The 17,039-nt window shown below is 35.9% G+C and overlaps 1 long non-coding RNA gene across 2 annotated transcripts in view; it reads right to left on the bottom strand.

Annotated features, from left to right (window-relative positions):
- The window catches only part of LOC129943265 (uncharacterized), a 40,805-nt gene that overhangs the window by 21,262 nt on the left and 2,504 nt on the right, over positions 1–17,039 (bottom strand). The window contains exon 2 of one of the 2 annotated variants that reach the window (XR_008781196.1): positions 86–444. The exons of the other annotated variant lie outside the window; for it this stretch is intronic. This is a non-coding gene — a long non-coding RNA (uncharacterized LOC129943265). The remainder of the gene's footprint in view (positions 1–85; positions 445–17,039) is intronic. 2 annotated transcript variants of the gene reach the window in all.

Raw genomic sequence — 17,039 nt, 5'->3', positions numbered from 1 at the left:
TGTTAATATTTTCAGTCTTAAAAATGTTACTGAATTTCATTAGGAAAACTTAAAGTTTTTAAAGAATATTTGAACTCATACATACATTCGCTTTAAATTACTTCAAATCCTCACAAATGCATTAAGGAGAAAAGTAGAATTCTGCACATTTCCTGTTAAATTTTCTTTAAGCTCAAATTCTAGTTCATCTGTCACCGTAAATAATAATCTCCTTTTTCAATGGTCATCTTATAGCTGTCGTCATTATTCATCAGCATTGGAACACTTCTTCGTCATCGTCGTCGTCGTTGTGCAAATGAAACGAGCCAAAGAACGAACGAAAGGGACTGACGGACTGACGGACAGACGGATGGATGGACAGAGGACGTACCTACTCTGTTATAACTGTTACTGTGTGATTGTGACTCTGACTCTGACATGACACGAACATGATGACAAGAACTTCTACAATACGAACAAAGAATAAGAGAATATTATAAAAGTTTCTATCCAAGTATAAATTATGTAGGTAGCAGTATTTTTAGCTTTTAATGGATTAAAATTTATAAAAATAAATAAGAGCACTCTTATTCCTCTTGTAGTTCTTCTGATTCTAGAACGATGAAGATAATAAACTTTCTTTATTATTTTTATTATAATTTGTATGATGATAAAAAAGTACTTTAGTGATCTATCTTTTTATTAAGAAGTATAAATGAAAACCGCACTAAGCTATCAATTCTACTTAAAACCTCTCAGAAACTTACACCACTTCTCATATATACTCTAGATTAAACTAAGAAGTTCATTTAATAAAAGCTGGCCTGACTTGCCATGCCTTGCCCTGCCCTGTGACGCTAACTGGGGCTCGACTGACTTTAGCTTAAGCCTATATTGAAAAATGCGTATATTTGCAGTTATTATGATTAAGTATCTTATTCTCGTTTCGTTTCTGTTTATGGTGGTCAATCGCGGATGATGTGAGTGTGATGTCCATTACAGTGAGATGTCAAGACTGTCATCAGCTCAGATACAATTTATTTCCTGGCTGTCTGTTCAGAAAAAAAAGATTGTGCAACTAATCCCGCAACAACAGATAAATAAAGCAGTTGTTACATTTATATTAATGATAAGTTTGCTCTCAAGAAAAAAAAGATTTATAACAATATAACTCAGAGTTGGCATATAAAATAAGACAGGGACGTTAAATTAAATAATTATATAGAATCAAAAAATAACAAAGAGGCTGGTATGCGAAACACATTTTAAATACGTGGTAGGCAGTTAAAATTAACAGCTACATTTTGAGTGCGATGAAAAAGTAAGTAATCAAAATCATTCCTTATCAGCAGCGATAGGATTTTACTACCTTTGACATTTTTTTGTTTAAACGGAAGATCAAATCGACTTTCGACAAACATGTTTCAAACCCTGGTGATTGCAAACATATGTAATTTATTTTGCATTTTTGTGTCTTTCTTTGACATTGTTTCCTTTTTTTCTTTTTTTATTAAATTTTGTTAAAAAAGAGAGTTAAAGAGAAAAGGTTCTGTTGTTCGTAACAGACTTGCACCTTATATGAAGAAGAGTAGCAAAACTCTAGAAGGGTCTTACTCGAAAATGGTTCTTGTAACTTGCGTCGCTCAAGGTGTAAACAGAGTTTGTTAAAGTATACGCAGTCACTACTCAAAAATTGAAGCCTTCGTTTCGAACTTAAAAAAATTATTTCTGAAGAGGCCATGTCGGATCGCTATTTTTAAGGATATGGAACCTAAATTGCCACTGCCAGTGTCACCTTAACCTGTAAGTTTGTTTCAAACTGAGTAAAAAATAAACTCTTTAACTAGTTTACTTGGCTATAGGCAGCAGCAAACTAAAAAAAACGCGGACTATTTTGGTCGGATCAAAAAAGTCATCAGCGTTCTCGAAGATGATGCAAGCTGTGTTGCATTTGCTAAGGAAACCAAACTGCAAACGAAGCTGTAGACAATAAAGTCGATTTTGGGTTTTTAGTCGATCCGAAAAAACATATTTTCAAAGACCTACAAAAAACATGTATGTTATTTGAGAGTCTGCACCTACTTATAATTTAAGCTTCAAAAATGCTCATCAATTAACATCAATAGTGCGAAGTGCTGCCTGTTTTGAAAGACATTTAAGATAATTAAAGAAAAGCAAAAGGGCCCCTTGCAGAGGAAGTCTTGAAGAAGTTCACTGCTGTTTTCAATGGAAACACATGACTTAAAACGATTGAGCTGATAAATTCTGTAATAAATGGCGACGTGGATTCCAAACTTCCAGGAAAAATTTAAGTAAGTAATGTTGAAAGTTTTAGATTGGCTTCACTCGTTTCAGCTTAAGTTGAGATTTCATTTAGCTTCTTTAAAGTCCTTCAAAAGACAACCGTAGAAGATTGCTAGCTGAGAACTTTAAAAATCTCTCGGTTGTCCATTGCTGCTATAATTAAATGTATTTTTGTTTATGTTTCTAGTATTTTTTAAAAATACTTTTTTTTTGTAGAACAAACTATACATTATAAAGAATTTACTCTTACCACTTTCCTAGAATCCATTAAAGAATCGCTCATTAAGTTCGGTGTAGAAGACTTCATTCGAGAATGGATGATATCCATGCTTAGTGGTAGGAAGATTCGAGCCATCACCCTATGCAATACAATCGAAACAAAACACGTGAGTAGGGAACACCCCAGGGTGGTGTCCTTTCGCGTCTTCTATGGCTTCTGGTCATGGATACAATTTTCGTTAAATTAAAGAGATGTGGAGTGAAGGCGGTAGCCTATGCGGATGATTTGGTGCTATTGGTGTCAGGAAAGTACACCTCTGTGATTAGTGAAATCATTTAGTTAGCTTTGAAGACAGTTAGCAACTGGGCCACAAGTTGTGGACCAGGAGTTAAACAAAGTAAAACTGAACTGTTGCTCTTTACCACCAAAACTAAAGTACCGCCCTTCAAACTACCTCGACTCAACGGTCAAATCCTATCATTGTCTTCCAGTGCAAAATATTTTTGAGTTTTACTCGACCCTAAACCAAACTGGAAACTAAATATTGAAGTACGGGTTAAGAAGGCCTGTGTTGCCTTCTACGCCTGCAGCAAACTTTCGGCAAAAAGTGGGGACTTCAGTCGAAGATGATTTATGGACGAACACAGCCGTAGTACGTCCAATCTTAACATAAGGTTCGATTGTGTGGTGGCCTGCTCTTAGCAAAGCCCATAATATTGATAAGCTAAAGAAGGTTCAGAGAACAGCTTGCGTGGGCACCATAGGGACCATGCGTACTTGCCCAACGGACGCCCTAAACGTTATTTTGGATCTTCTACCAATTGACCTTTTTATTAAATACATAGTGTTCTGCAGCGCTATTAGGCTTAAGGAATCAAACAGCTATTTGTCAAAACCTTATGGTCACAGCAACATAACGAAATTGAATCCCTCAGATATTACCTCGGAAGACACTGACTACTGCACTCCTACTTTGAGCCTTAATAAGGGTTTAAAGATTATTTTCCCATCCAGAGAAGATTGGGAGGATGACATCGTGTCAACAGGTTCCGACACAACCATCTTTACTGTCGGCTCAAAGATGGAGTAGGGAGTTGGTTCTGGGATCTTTTCTGAGTCTCTAAATGTATCTAAATCCTTTAGGCTTCCTGACTTTGGTAGCGTTTTTCAGGCTGAACTGCTGGCAATAAGGGGGGCATGTAAGATATTTAAACAAAGCCCAAACCAAAACCGAAATGCGGCTATCATTACAGACAGTCAGGCAGCTGTCAAAGCCATTAACTCGGCCATATCCTCATCGAAATTGGTACAGCAATGACGCGATGAGCTTGCGAGCCTGAATATTAACCTCGGTGTCACCCTGATCTGAGTTCCGGGCCATAGTGGTATCGTGGGAAATGAACGGGCTGACGTGCTACCCAGACAAGGATCGGACCTTCATAGCTCACTTGCGGAAATGGTTAACATTCCTCTTGGCGCTATGAAGGGTAAAATCTTTTCTATCTACCAAACTGAATCAAACCGAAGGTGGAGCAACTCACCCAACTGCATTATATCTAGAAAGGTATGACCCACATATAACAAAACCCGTACAAACAATCTTCTATGCAGGTCAAGGCAAGACATAGCCAGGATTGTTGCGGTTTGTACCGGACATTGGGCTATAGGAGTTCATGCGGAGAAGTTGAGTATCTCCTACAACACCTTTTGCCGTAGTTGTAGTGACCAAAGAGAAAGTGAAACGATAATCCATTTCGTGTGCAAATGTCCTGCTTTGGCAAACACTAGAATGAAATACTTTGGAAAAGCATTCTTTCACGAACTTGATGAGCTATCTGAGACAGCGCTAATTGGATCTCAGGCTAGATTGCCTTCAGATTGCCATTTCTACCTTTTCTTCAAGTCAATAAGTAACACTTACGTGAAAAAATAAAAAATTGTATGATTATAAAATGATTTTAAATTGAATATGTAGTACCCTTGGCATGATGGTTAGTCTGGTCTTGGGTTCGATCCCTGCCATCTCACGGGTACTGCCTCTTGTGAGAAATAGAAAAATTCTCCAAGAGTAATTCTTGTCATGAAAAGTGCTTTCTCAAATTGGCAGTTCGGATTTGGCTTAAGAGCTGTAGGTCCTCTCCGTCCTTGAACAACAGTACTCGCTTACAGGAGTAGTTGAAAGTTGTATGTCACTGGGCCCTTGGTTCCAACGGACTGTTGCGCCACCCAATTTTGTTTTTAATTGAGTATAAAATAAAATAACATTGTCACTCACAACGACATTTTTTTCAAGCCTTATTATTTATTCCTTAAACCAAAAAATTTATGTAACAAGAACCTTACATTTATTGAATACAAATATCAATCTGTCTATCTATCTATCTATCTATCTATCTATCTATCTATCTATCTATCTATCTATCTATCTATCTATCTATCTATCTATCTATCTATCTATCTATCTATCTATCTATCTATCTATCTATCTATCTATCTATCTATCTATCTATCTATCTATCTATCTATCTATCTATCTATCTATCTATCTATCTATCTATCTATCTATCTATCTATCTATCTATCTATCTATCTATCTATCTATCTATCTATCTATCTATCTATCTATCTATCTATCTATCTATCTATCTATCTATCTATCTATCTATCTATCTATCTATCTATCTATCTATCTATCTATCTATCTATCTATCTATCTATCTATCTATCTATCTATCTATCTATCTATCTATCTATCTATCTATCTATCTATCTATCTATCTATCTATCTATCTATCTATCTATCTATCTATCTATCTATCTATCTATCTATCTATCTATCTATCTATCTATCTATCTATCTATCTATCTATCTATCTATCTATCTATCTATCTATCTATCTATCTATCTATCTATCTATCTATCTATCTATCTATCTATCTATCTATCTATCTATCTATCTATCTATCTATCTATCTATCTATTTATCTATCTATCTATCTATCTATTTAGCTATCCATCTATCTATCTATCTATCCTAAACAAAAGACTTTTGATTATTGAAGGGCGTTTAATGTTCTTAAATGAATATAAGGTTTAAGAATTTTAGTAAGGAACTTGAGCTGTCCAAAAACTTAAAACTTTATATTCGTTATTCAAAGGGCGTGACCTTAAAAGGGCGTGACCTTAACCCACTTTTTATAATATTACTATGATAAAACACTTTTGATTGAAAAGTAATGATGAAATTCTGTACAACAATAGAGTTTCATGTACCAACTCATTCAGTTTTCAGAGACATAAATTCAAAACTAAATATTTTCCATTCAGAAGGCGTGGCGCCCACCCATTTATTCCTAAACAAGCGTTGCAATGATCACAGTATCAAAATGGACTATTTCATTTGTGAATAGATGGAAGTTCGAGGAATTAAATGAATTTAACACTTTAAAGATCATTTTATACCTGGATGGCTTAAAATAAGGCATATACTTGCTGTTTTATAAGATTACAGTTAATAAACAAATTTTGCAGCTAATCTAAAGACAAATGTTCATCAAAATCATTTCATTTTTGAAATGTATGACTAAAATGTTTTAATTTATATTGTAATTGATACAAATATAACGTCACTGTTTATTTATAATAATAAATTACTCATGTCAGTCCTTTTACTCATATCCGTTTTAGTGTTCTATTGTGATTCTCAAGTCGTTCAGCTTGTGTCATCTCTATCGACTGATATAGTCACTTTATGAAATGTCTCATTCGCATAGAGCTACCAGATAAAATATTTAAAAATGTTCAAAGTCACTTTAAATATCAAACACATCAAAATTGCATCACATCTTTATTTACAATTTCAACAAAAGTTTGATTAAAGTTCGTAATTTTTGTTTTTAATGAAATAAAATTTGGATACAAAATTAGAAGATTTCCTCGAAAATAATACACAATGCATCCATATGGCAACTCTGATGACAGAAGTGACAATTTATACAAGAATGATGAATGAGGAGGCATTTTTTTGTTCAATTTACTGCGAGGGGGTGGAAGTAGGTACATTATACTTATACAGAAGTGAGACTGAGGTCAGAGTAAAAGTTATTCGGCCGTAGGTCCATGGGGTCAAATTAATTTATATTAAATTTGTACTTCTCGCTGCGACAGTCAGTTCATTTGACCGCAATAAACCGAGTCGTTGAAAGTATCTTCTTTTGCCATTTAGTGGATGGATAGATACAAATAATATAAAAAGCCTCTAATTTAATAAAGCGGCGATTGCTTTTATATAGTCAGAGTATATTTAGTTATTTCTTTTTTGAATGACATATTATTTGAGTGAGTGCACTCTCTATATGAATAATGCGATCGTTGATTGCGTGATTTGTGGGGGTTGGAGAGGGATGAGGGAAGAGGAACTTTTGAAAAGAAATAAATACAAATTTAAATACATTTTTCATGCTCTTAAGTGCCGGCAAATTTGCGAAAATAGACTTTTTTCCTATACTTATATTGAAGTTGTAAAGGACTGACCATCATCACTTCCATCAGCCCAGCTCGGCTCGGCCCGGTCGGTCGGTCGTATGGTCTTACTTGGCCTGGCTTTAGCCGCATGTGCAAACTATTAATTTATTCTATAATTAAGGCGGTTGACGATAGTAGATTGTGAATGGGCTGTTGTTAGGTGGGTCGGGGTTGGGGGGTAGGTTGAGTGCTATGGTAGATGATATTATTATTGTTGTTGACGATGTGAATGATGATGATGTATACAAACTGGACTTGATTAATGACATTTTAGGTTGAAAGTTTAAATTAACAAACATTGCTTTAAAAGAAGAGTGAATGTGCACTATTCTAATTTACTTTGATTTAAACTAATCATGTGGGTGGTTGAGATTTAATGTTTTGCAATAGGATTGTAGTTTTTTTTATTTCTCACTTTAAAGGGGGTTACAGAAATGTATGAATGTAGTTTCGCATTAAATTGACCAAATTGGTAAATTGTAAATTAAATTATTTGCATTGAATTAGAGATAATTAAAAAAAAAAAAAAAATGTTTACATTTGCAGGAATTCGCATTTTCGTTATTTAAATAAAATAGTAAAATTAGGGGTCGGTTTGTACTTGTTTGGGTTCAAAATGGAAGACCAATAGATTGATGTAGTATGCAAACTACATTTGATGTTGAAATATTAGCTAACAAAGAGGCTGGGATGCGACCCACACTGATAACTTCGAATCCTGTCTGTCAAATTGTCTTGCTTAAAAGTTTGTCTATTTGTACTCGTATCAATTTTTACCAAATTTGACAAATGTTTACCAAATTTTTTGTAGATTTTATTTTTTATGAAAAAATGGACTGTTGGATTTTTATATAAAAATGACTGAATATCGAAAACAATATTTTCTGTGAAAGAAAAGAGTTTGAAGCCGATATTTTTAATTTTTGAAAAGATATTTGAGTCGAAAATCAATTTTTACCTACTTTTATACATTTTTTTTAGGATTTTATTTTTTGTAAAAAAAAACTGTCAATTCGATTTTTCTCAAAATTTGTCTTAATGTTGAAAACAATATTTCTTATAAGTAAAAATTAGTTAGAAGCTATAATTTCAGAATCGATATCTCTTCTGGTTCTTGAGCTATGGACGACGAAAAAAACGTCACGCACAGACATCTTTCTAAAAATGTTTTATTTCGACTCTAGGGACCTTCAAACGTCGAGAAATGTCAAAATTTTCAATTTGACAAATCGGACCCATTACAATAACTTCCTATGGGAAGTTAATAAACGATTTAAGTTTTGCCAAATATCAAATAGATTGAAAGTAATAACTTTATTATATATAAAATATATATTGAACTTATTGGAACTGCCACTATTTAGAAGTTCAGATGTATCGCTTGTAAACATACATTTGAAAGCTAAAAACTATTGCTTGATTTTTAGAAGTTTTACAGTTACGTCTATAATTTAACCATACATCGTTTTATGAACAATAAGCGACTGAAAATTAGTGACTTTTTTGTATCAAAATGCGTGCTATACTTAGAAAGTTTATCACACACTTCTTTCTTTTTATGGTCAATTTAATCAACGCACTGAGGCAGACATTAAATTTCTTGTGACCAAATTTTGCACCAAACTTACATTCTTCGCCATTAAACTCAAAAAATGCTTAAATAGATAAAAATATCGTGGTTCCATGGATAGGGTTAGTCATTACCCTGAATTATCGATTTTGAGCAGTTCCCAGAAATACGTAGGACATTTTGAGAGGAAGTCGAAGTGTTACTGACTTAGTACAGCAAAGAATTTTTGTTGAATGGGATCTTGAAAAGTTTGCCCACGATCCACTTTTATATACAAAAAAATTGTGTTCAGCAAGCACATTCCTAGTTGAGTGGAAACGTGAATAAGCAAAACTGCGGTATTTGGAAAAAAGGGCAACCAGAAGAATTGCAAGAGCTATTGAATCATGGGCTGGTGGAATCATTGGGCTGTATTTGTCAAAGATGATACGAATCGCATAGTTGCTCTAAATGGAGATCTGCGATGATACATATAACATCTTTTTTTTGCGGAAAATAGAAGGAATTGACTTGCATGGCATGCGGTGCACAGCACGAGTAAAAATAGACAATGGATTGAGAGGCTAATTCGGTTAATAGTTTATTTGACGTTTGGGGCCAGTCAATTGGCGACCTATATCATGGAATTTAACGTTTCTAGAATTTTTTTTTGTTGAACTACATTTGAGGCACTAAAAGCCAAACATTAAGCCTTTTTCCGATCAAGTCACTTATACCCATTGAAAACCAGTGGCAATATTGCCTTGCAGCCATCAGAGATGCCGCCTCTGAAGTCTAGGTTTCACACGGCCACCACAGCGAAACCCCTGGTTTGACGACGAATGCCGGCAAGCGCAAGGACTATAAAGCTGCTCGCGAGCTCTACGAGCAGAAGAGGAGAGAGTAACACCGGCTTCTTAGATGGAAAAAAGAGAGCATGAGAAGCGCGCAATCGAGGAGATAGAGGGATGTCATAACAGGAATGAGGTTCGTTAATTTTACCAAAAGGTAAAAAAACCTCCCAAGGGTACCAGCCACGAACCGAAGCCTGTAAAGACGATCAAGGGAACATCGTAGTAGAACCACAGTCGATGCTGAGAATATGGAAAGATCACTTCTCCAAATTATATAACGGCGATGACGAACCGAATTCCGCTGTAAGGGAGATAGAACCACTCAACGTCGGCGACGCAGATCAACAATTCTGGCTACCCGACCTTGACGAAGTGAAGATAGCTATATCTAAACTTAAGTCAAACAAAGCTGCTGGAGCTGACGGCATCGCTGCCAAACTATTCAAAGCAGCAGGCGATGACTTGATAGGGAGCATGCAGCAACTCATCTGTAAAATATGGTCGTAAGAAAGCCCGATGAGTGGAATCTCAGCATAGTATGCCCCATACATAAGAAAGGAGACCCTCTAAACTGCACCAACTATACAAAGGCATCAGTCTCTTCTCTGCCGTATTATGTGAACGTCTGAAGCCATTCGTCAACAACCTGATTGGTAATTATCAGTGTGCCTTCAGACCAGGAAAGTCCACTATCGACCAAATATTCACACTACGGCAGAACTTGGAAAAAATCGATACCCACCATCTCTTTATTAATTTTAAAGCCGCGTATGGTAGCATCTATAGGGAAGAGCTCTACAGAGCAATGTCTAGTTTTGGCATCCCTGTCAAACTTATTCGTTTGTGCAAAATGACGATGGAGAATGCACGCTGCTCTATCAAGGTCGGAAAAGATCTTACCGATGCGTTTGATGTCAAAAAAGGTTTTAGACAAGGCGATGCACTGTCTTGCGACTTCTTAAACATCGTTCTGGAAAGAATTGTGCAAAACTCAACTGTCAACACTAGAGGCACAATCTTCCAAAGGTCCATCCAATTACTCGGATACGCAGATGATATTGACATAATTGGAAGATCAAAGCGTGATGTCACTGGAGCATTTTTGAGTTTTGTGACGGAAGCGAAGAAGATGGGTTTAGTGGTCAATGAGGAAAAGACCAAGTATATGCTCTCATCAAAAAAGGACACTGAACGACGACGTCTTGGACAAAACGTCACCATGGACAGCTATAACTTTGAGGTAGTTAAGGACTTTGTCTACCTAGGCACCGCTATTAACAGAGACAACGACACCAGCGCTGAAATCAAACGAAGAAAAACTCTTGCAAATCGCTGCTTCTTTGGACTTCGAAAGCAATTGAGAAAGAAAGTCATCCCTCGAGCATCTAAAATCATCATCTATAAGACACTCATCATCCTGGTTCTCATTTATGGCGCTGAGGTCTGGACCCTGTCAAAGCGTCTAAGGATGCTTCGAGAGAAAATATCTTTGGACTTTCGGTTCCGTATGCATAGACGGAGAATGGAGGAAAAGATATAACGACGAACTGTACGGGCTGTACAGCGAAACTGACCTAGTTAACAGAATTAAAGTATAACGACTTAGATGGCTAGATCATGTAGAGCGAATAAACATCAACGCTCCAGCCCGGAAGGTCTTCGAATCCAATCCCGAGGGACGGCGCAGTAGAGGAAGACCGCGTCTCAAGTGGCGTACGCAGGTGGGTGAAGACCTCAACCAACTTGAAGTACGAAACTGGAGACAGATAGCGAGGGACAGAGCTGGCTAGACACAGATGTTGGTCCTACCCGGACTATAGTGCCACCTTAAGTAAGTAAGATCTAAGATAAACTGCCGACAATCTTCGAAATTAGTGGCCTGGACACCAAAGTTGGATTCGTCGGATTTATCACCATGAAGCTTCTGGTTATTCTCTAGACTCAAGAATCGATCAGAGTGATAGAAACCCAAAAGAAGAAGGAATTACAGACTTCACTAAAAAAGATAACAAAGTCATGTTTTGAAATTGGAAAAGAACGTTGGCAAAAGTTCAAACTGAAATGAATTAAGAAAAACAAAAACGAGTGTTGTAAGTCATGCGGTGCTCACATTTAAGTTGTTCGTTCGAAAAAAAATCATGCCATCTTACTTATACACTAAAGTTCTGAAAAGTTGGAAATTGCGTGATTGTAGAGAAAATATAAATATATTTTATAAAATTTTTAATTGCTACTATCTCTTGTTGTATTCAAATAAAAGAGAAAAGACACTTTTAGAAAGACTGTTTAACGTTTTAACCAATTCTATTTTCTATGTAACCATATGTCTTTAATACAAATAATAATTATAGTTCTTCGTATTACCAACCGCTCAACCTACAATTGGTCTTAGTTACAGATTGACTTGAGTATACAAATCTCAGGTTTTCTTCAGAAAGAGTTTATTTATCTATAGACCATATAGCTTAGCTTCCAAAGTAAATATGGTAAAATGTCTTAGATCCACAATTATTTTGATAAAGTGACATCACTGGCTAATAAGTGTCAACAGCCTAACAACATACAAGCTCCACTTCAAATTCATACTTAGAAACACTCATTTAGGCGCATGTATGTCTTCACGTCAAGATAGACGTATGATTAACTTTGTTTGCTTATCAAACACACAGGATTCAGGATTAAATGGCTTGAACATATATAATATTTGCTTTCATCCAAGACTCCTTTTTTCTCAAACCCAAGCCATTCATTCAAATGCTTCAGCTAGAAAGTGGTGATTCTTAAATATTTGCACGAAAGTGAAGACTGAAGATGCCTCTCATTTGAATGAATGAATGAATAACCAAACCTTATAGCATTGGTAACCCCTTTTCTTAAAGGGGCACACACCATCATGTAACCTGTGGTGACACAAGCAAATAATAATACTCAAAAAAATAAACCTCAAGGCCATCATATTTTTAAAAAACGTGTGTGTTTACCTATGAACGTTCTTATACCTTCATTTATTTATTTGGGTTCGTGTCAATTTGCTTTGTAATGAGATTCTAAAAATAAAGTAAAATATAATCGAAGAGACCTCTTCAAAAAAAATAAAAAAAAAAACTCAACATCAATCATCCCAATCAACTAAGACTCAACCCCTGCCATCATAATCCGCTCCGCAAATTCCCAGCCCCCTAAAAACACCCTCGAATCGATCCGATAACCCAACAACAGTGGGTTGCAGTAAGGGTTGATAATTTCTGATGTGAGTTCAATTTTCTTTTTGCCACGTACTTATGGAACAAAAATTGCAAACAAGTACCTACCCTACCTACATACCTTTGTATTCGGAAGAAATTGAGAGCTCTAGGCGACAATTGTAAATTACAAATTGCCGTCGGATTGGATTTTTGCCTTTGAGTTTCAGTTTTGAGTTTGAGCTCGTGCAAGGGATGGTGATGGGTGATGGTTGAAAGGTGGCCGCACGAGGGTTTCTTTAGATATTATGTCGATGAAGTCATTACCTCCTTTTTTTACGTACCTACATACTATAACATGGAAGGTACTATGTATATATGCGGTTTGGAGGCCTCTTGAATTCTTTTCAAAGACGAGTGTAATATATTCAAGGAAGATTTTGATGATGGCATGTGGGTCGTTGGTTCTTAGGCTGGTTTTGATGTTGATGTTGATGTTTGATGATGATGGGATGGCAGGGTAATAAAATTGACGTGGGACGTGTATAAATTGGTCTCCATTACCTGGGATATCGTGGAAATAACATATCCTGATAAGTGACACTTTCACTTTCATTTTCTTTGCCTTAAGGGTTTTTTTTTCGAACTGCGGTGTAAAGAGAAGTACCACCTACCTTGATGTAGAAAGGTATATCAATATTACCTATACTATAAGCTATAGCAATAAGTCGTAAGGAACATTCATAAATAATAATAGGATTCTTATAGTGAATTTCATCATGAAAACTAACTGTAAAAAAAAAAATTTAGTTATATGTAAAAGTATATAGATACAGTTATAAAAAGTTTTATTTTGTTTTCAAGGTTTACATAAAAAAGGTACACCTAAAGGAGAGGTGGTTAAGTCAATTAAAAGTTCCAAGAAAATCAATGATATTTTAATTGTATTCAAGTTCTGAAACGACGACAACGACGTCTTAAAGAAACAAATAAAAATAAAACAAAAATGGAAAGTTGGACGAACCTTATTCCTTTTACTGTTTTTTTTTTCTTTTCAGTCTTTTGCCTGTTAGCGTATTGATTTCCTAGAAAATAGAACTTGTAATGTCCTTAAAAGACATTTTCCAATAGATACAAATGTATACGAGGTTCCATTAGGGAAAATGATATCATTTTGTTGGATATTATACCAAATTTTATATCCAAATTATGTATATTATTTTATATTATTTTCTTAACGAATTTCTATTCAGTTTGTAATAGAAATTAGGTTTTTGGAAATATAATTATGTGCAAATAAAAGAAAATAAATAAACCTAAATTGAAAAACACTTCAAGACCGCCACCGCTGCTGCTAGCTGAAAATGTTGAAAAACTTAAGGTATATGATATCCAGCTGTGCATAAACAGAATATGTACATAAAATTTTATGAATTGAAATTGCTAAGGCTATTAGTTTAAATTATGTTTTATTACAAATTTTACGAGGCGATTTGTATTAATAAAGAAACCTATTTTTTTTTCAAACAATCAAAATCTAACAGCTAAATTTAGGGGCCAGTAATACGTGCACAGTGTTTTGGTTTTATGTCATTCAAAAATTAATTATTAAAACAAATCATGTTAACTTTTTAAACCGCAAGAGAATATAGTTTTTAAAACGGTCCATTAAAATATGACAGGACAGTAGGACAGTTAACCCAATTCTTTGTTGGTCAAAAGAAAAGCAATTTTGTATTGCTATCTGCCTTATTCTTATTAGTAGATGGAAGTTAGTCCGTTAACTGTAAAATCCATTGCTCATATTAAAGTTATTGGTAAACGAGTGTAGTTGAATTTAAATATTAGGTGTTGTTTAGTTTACGGGCAAGGTAATCAGTGTTCTTACCTAACTTTCTTTCCAAGGTCATGGAAACGCTGATTAATTATCAGCTCAAAAAATATCTTGAAGAACGGAAGCTTCTTAATGACCGACATTATGGCTTTCGTAGCAAAAGGTCCACTGGTGATGTCATGGTTCATCTCACCGAACAGTGGAACATAGTTTTGGAGAAAGTTAGATTATTGCACTTGATATTTCAAAAGCATTTGATAGGGTTTGCCATCAGGCTCTCTTATCGAAAATGCGTGCTTTGGGTTTTCATGAATCAATCCTTCATACGGATTAGTAATTACCTTTTGAATCGTGCAATACAAGTTGTTTAGGATGGATTCAAGTCTGAAAACAACAAAATAAATGCTGGTATGCCACAGGGCTCTGTTTTATCTCCAACGCTCTTTCTCATTTTTATTAATGATCTCCTGTCTACAACATCTAATCCAATACATTGTTTCGCTGACGATAGTACTCTTAGCTTTTCATATTCGTTTTCAGATTCACACCCCTCTTCTTCGCATGTGGAACTTTAACGACAAAATATGACAAGCTTATTAAATTCTAACCTAAAAAGCATTGTACAATGGGGAATCAGAAACCGCGTGGAATTTAATGCTTCGAAAACGCAATGCTGTCTTGTATCGTTAAAGCGAATAAGTGGCACTTGCATCGAGGAAACTGAACATCTCGATATTCTTGGTATGTGTATCACCAACCACCATTTGTGGAACGTTCATATACGCGATGTCATCAAAAATGGCGCAAGATTCTTGGGTTTTCTAAGGCGATGCAAGAAGTTTTTTTCCCCCTCTGATCTGGCTGTTATTTACATGACTTATATACGTCCAAAGCTTGAGTATAACTCCCATATCTGGGCTGGTGCTCCTGCAACTTTCTTAAGCCTCTTGGATAGTATTGAACGTAGAGCATTTAGATTGATTGGTGATATTATTATCATAAAATCATTTACGTCACTTGAACATCGTCGAAATGTTTCTTGTCTCACCCTTTATTACCGTTATTTTAATGATTTATGCTCTACAGAAATAGCCAGTTGCATTCCTCCCTTAAACAGTTCAAGCGTATTACTCGTGCTCCTAGGAATGTTCATCAATATACCCTCGAGCACATCTTCGGTCGAACTGTCAAGTTAGAGATTCGTTTATTAGCCGTACAATGCGAATGTGGAATGCCTTGCCACACTCTGCAATATTCAGGAACTCAAAACCAATGTGCACCGACATCTCCTTTCTACCCCTTTCCTAGTGCTCACGCTTCTCTCCCTTTCCTAGTGCTCAGTGTGCGCTTATTATAAAAAAAGTGAAATACGAACCCATCTCAACTTAGAAGTTAGAGCGAGAAAAATTTGGAGACGAGCTGCTGATGGTGGGCTAAAATCTGTCAAAAGCTGTAAAAAAGCCTTTTATTTCCACTAAAAACAAGCTGACGAGATTAAAATTTAATCATGACCACATGACTAGTATGACCACTAGAAAATTTAGGAACGTACTCTTTTCGGACAAGTCCAAATTCAATTTCAAGGGTTCCGATGGTTTTCGTTGTGGGTCTGCAAACACACAGCCAAAGAGTCACTAAATACATGGTGTGGGGATGTTTTTCAGGGTAGCGACTGAGTCCGATGAATATGGTAAAATAGTCGGTTTATGTACCGTGACATTTTGCAAAATATAATGCTGCTGAGAATCAGTTGTCTCTGAAATGGATATTTCAGCATGACAACGACCAAAAGCATACGTCCAATACGGTTAAGATGTGATTTCATTGAAATTTTTGTCTGTTTGGTGTCTAAATGAAGCTGGTTAATTTAAGATGTGTTCTACTTTAAACCCAAGAACACCAAATCGACATCCAGCATCTTTTCCTCGATTTCAAGGCCGCATATGACAGCATCTACAGGGACGAGCTGCATTGAGCCATTTCTAGTTTTCGCATCCCTGCCAAACTCGTCCGTTTGTGCTGGATGGCCATGGAGATATCGCACTCTGCTCCATAAAGGTTGGAAGCAACTTTACAGAACCTTTCGATGTCAAAAAACGTTTAAGACAAGGTAATGCGCTGTCATGCAATTTTCTAATATTGTACTTTAAAGAATAGTGCAGAGCTAACACGTCAACACTAGAGGCACTATCTTTCAAAAGTCTGTCCAATTACTAGCATATGCTGATAACATTGACATAATCGGAAAAACACAGCGTGATGTCAATGAGGCTTTTGTGAGTATTCAGGCAGAGTCGACAAAAAAGGGTTCAACGGTTAATGAGGGCAAAACAAAGTACATGCTGTCGTCAAGAAAGGACGACGACGTCTTGGTCAAAACGGCACCATTGACAGACGTAACTTTAAGGTAGTCAAGGACTTCGTGTACCTAGGCTCCGCTGTAAATGCAGAAAACAACACCAGCGCCGAGATCAAACGCAGAATAACTCTTGCTAACCGCTGTTTCTTTGGACTAAGAAAGCAATTGAGTGGTAAAGTTCTCTCTCGAGGGACCAAAGTGTTGCTATATAAGACCCTTATCATCCCCGTCCT

The sequence above is a fragment of the Eupeodes corollae genome, chromosome 1, assembly GCF_945859685.1.
Source record: "Eupeodes corollae chromosome 1, idEupCoro1.1, whole genome shotgun sequence".
Lineage (NCBI taxonomy): Eukaryota > Metazoa > Arthropoda > Insecta > Diptera > Syrphidae > Eupeodes > Eupeodes corollae.
Note: the sequence above shows the minus strand (reverse complement) of the source record. Positions and strands in the feature narration are given on the sequence as shown.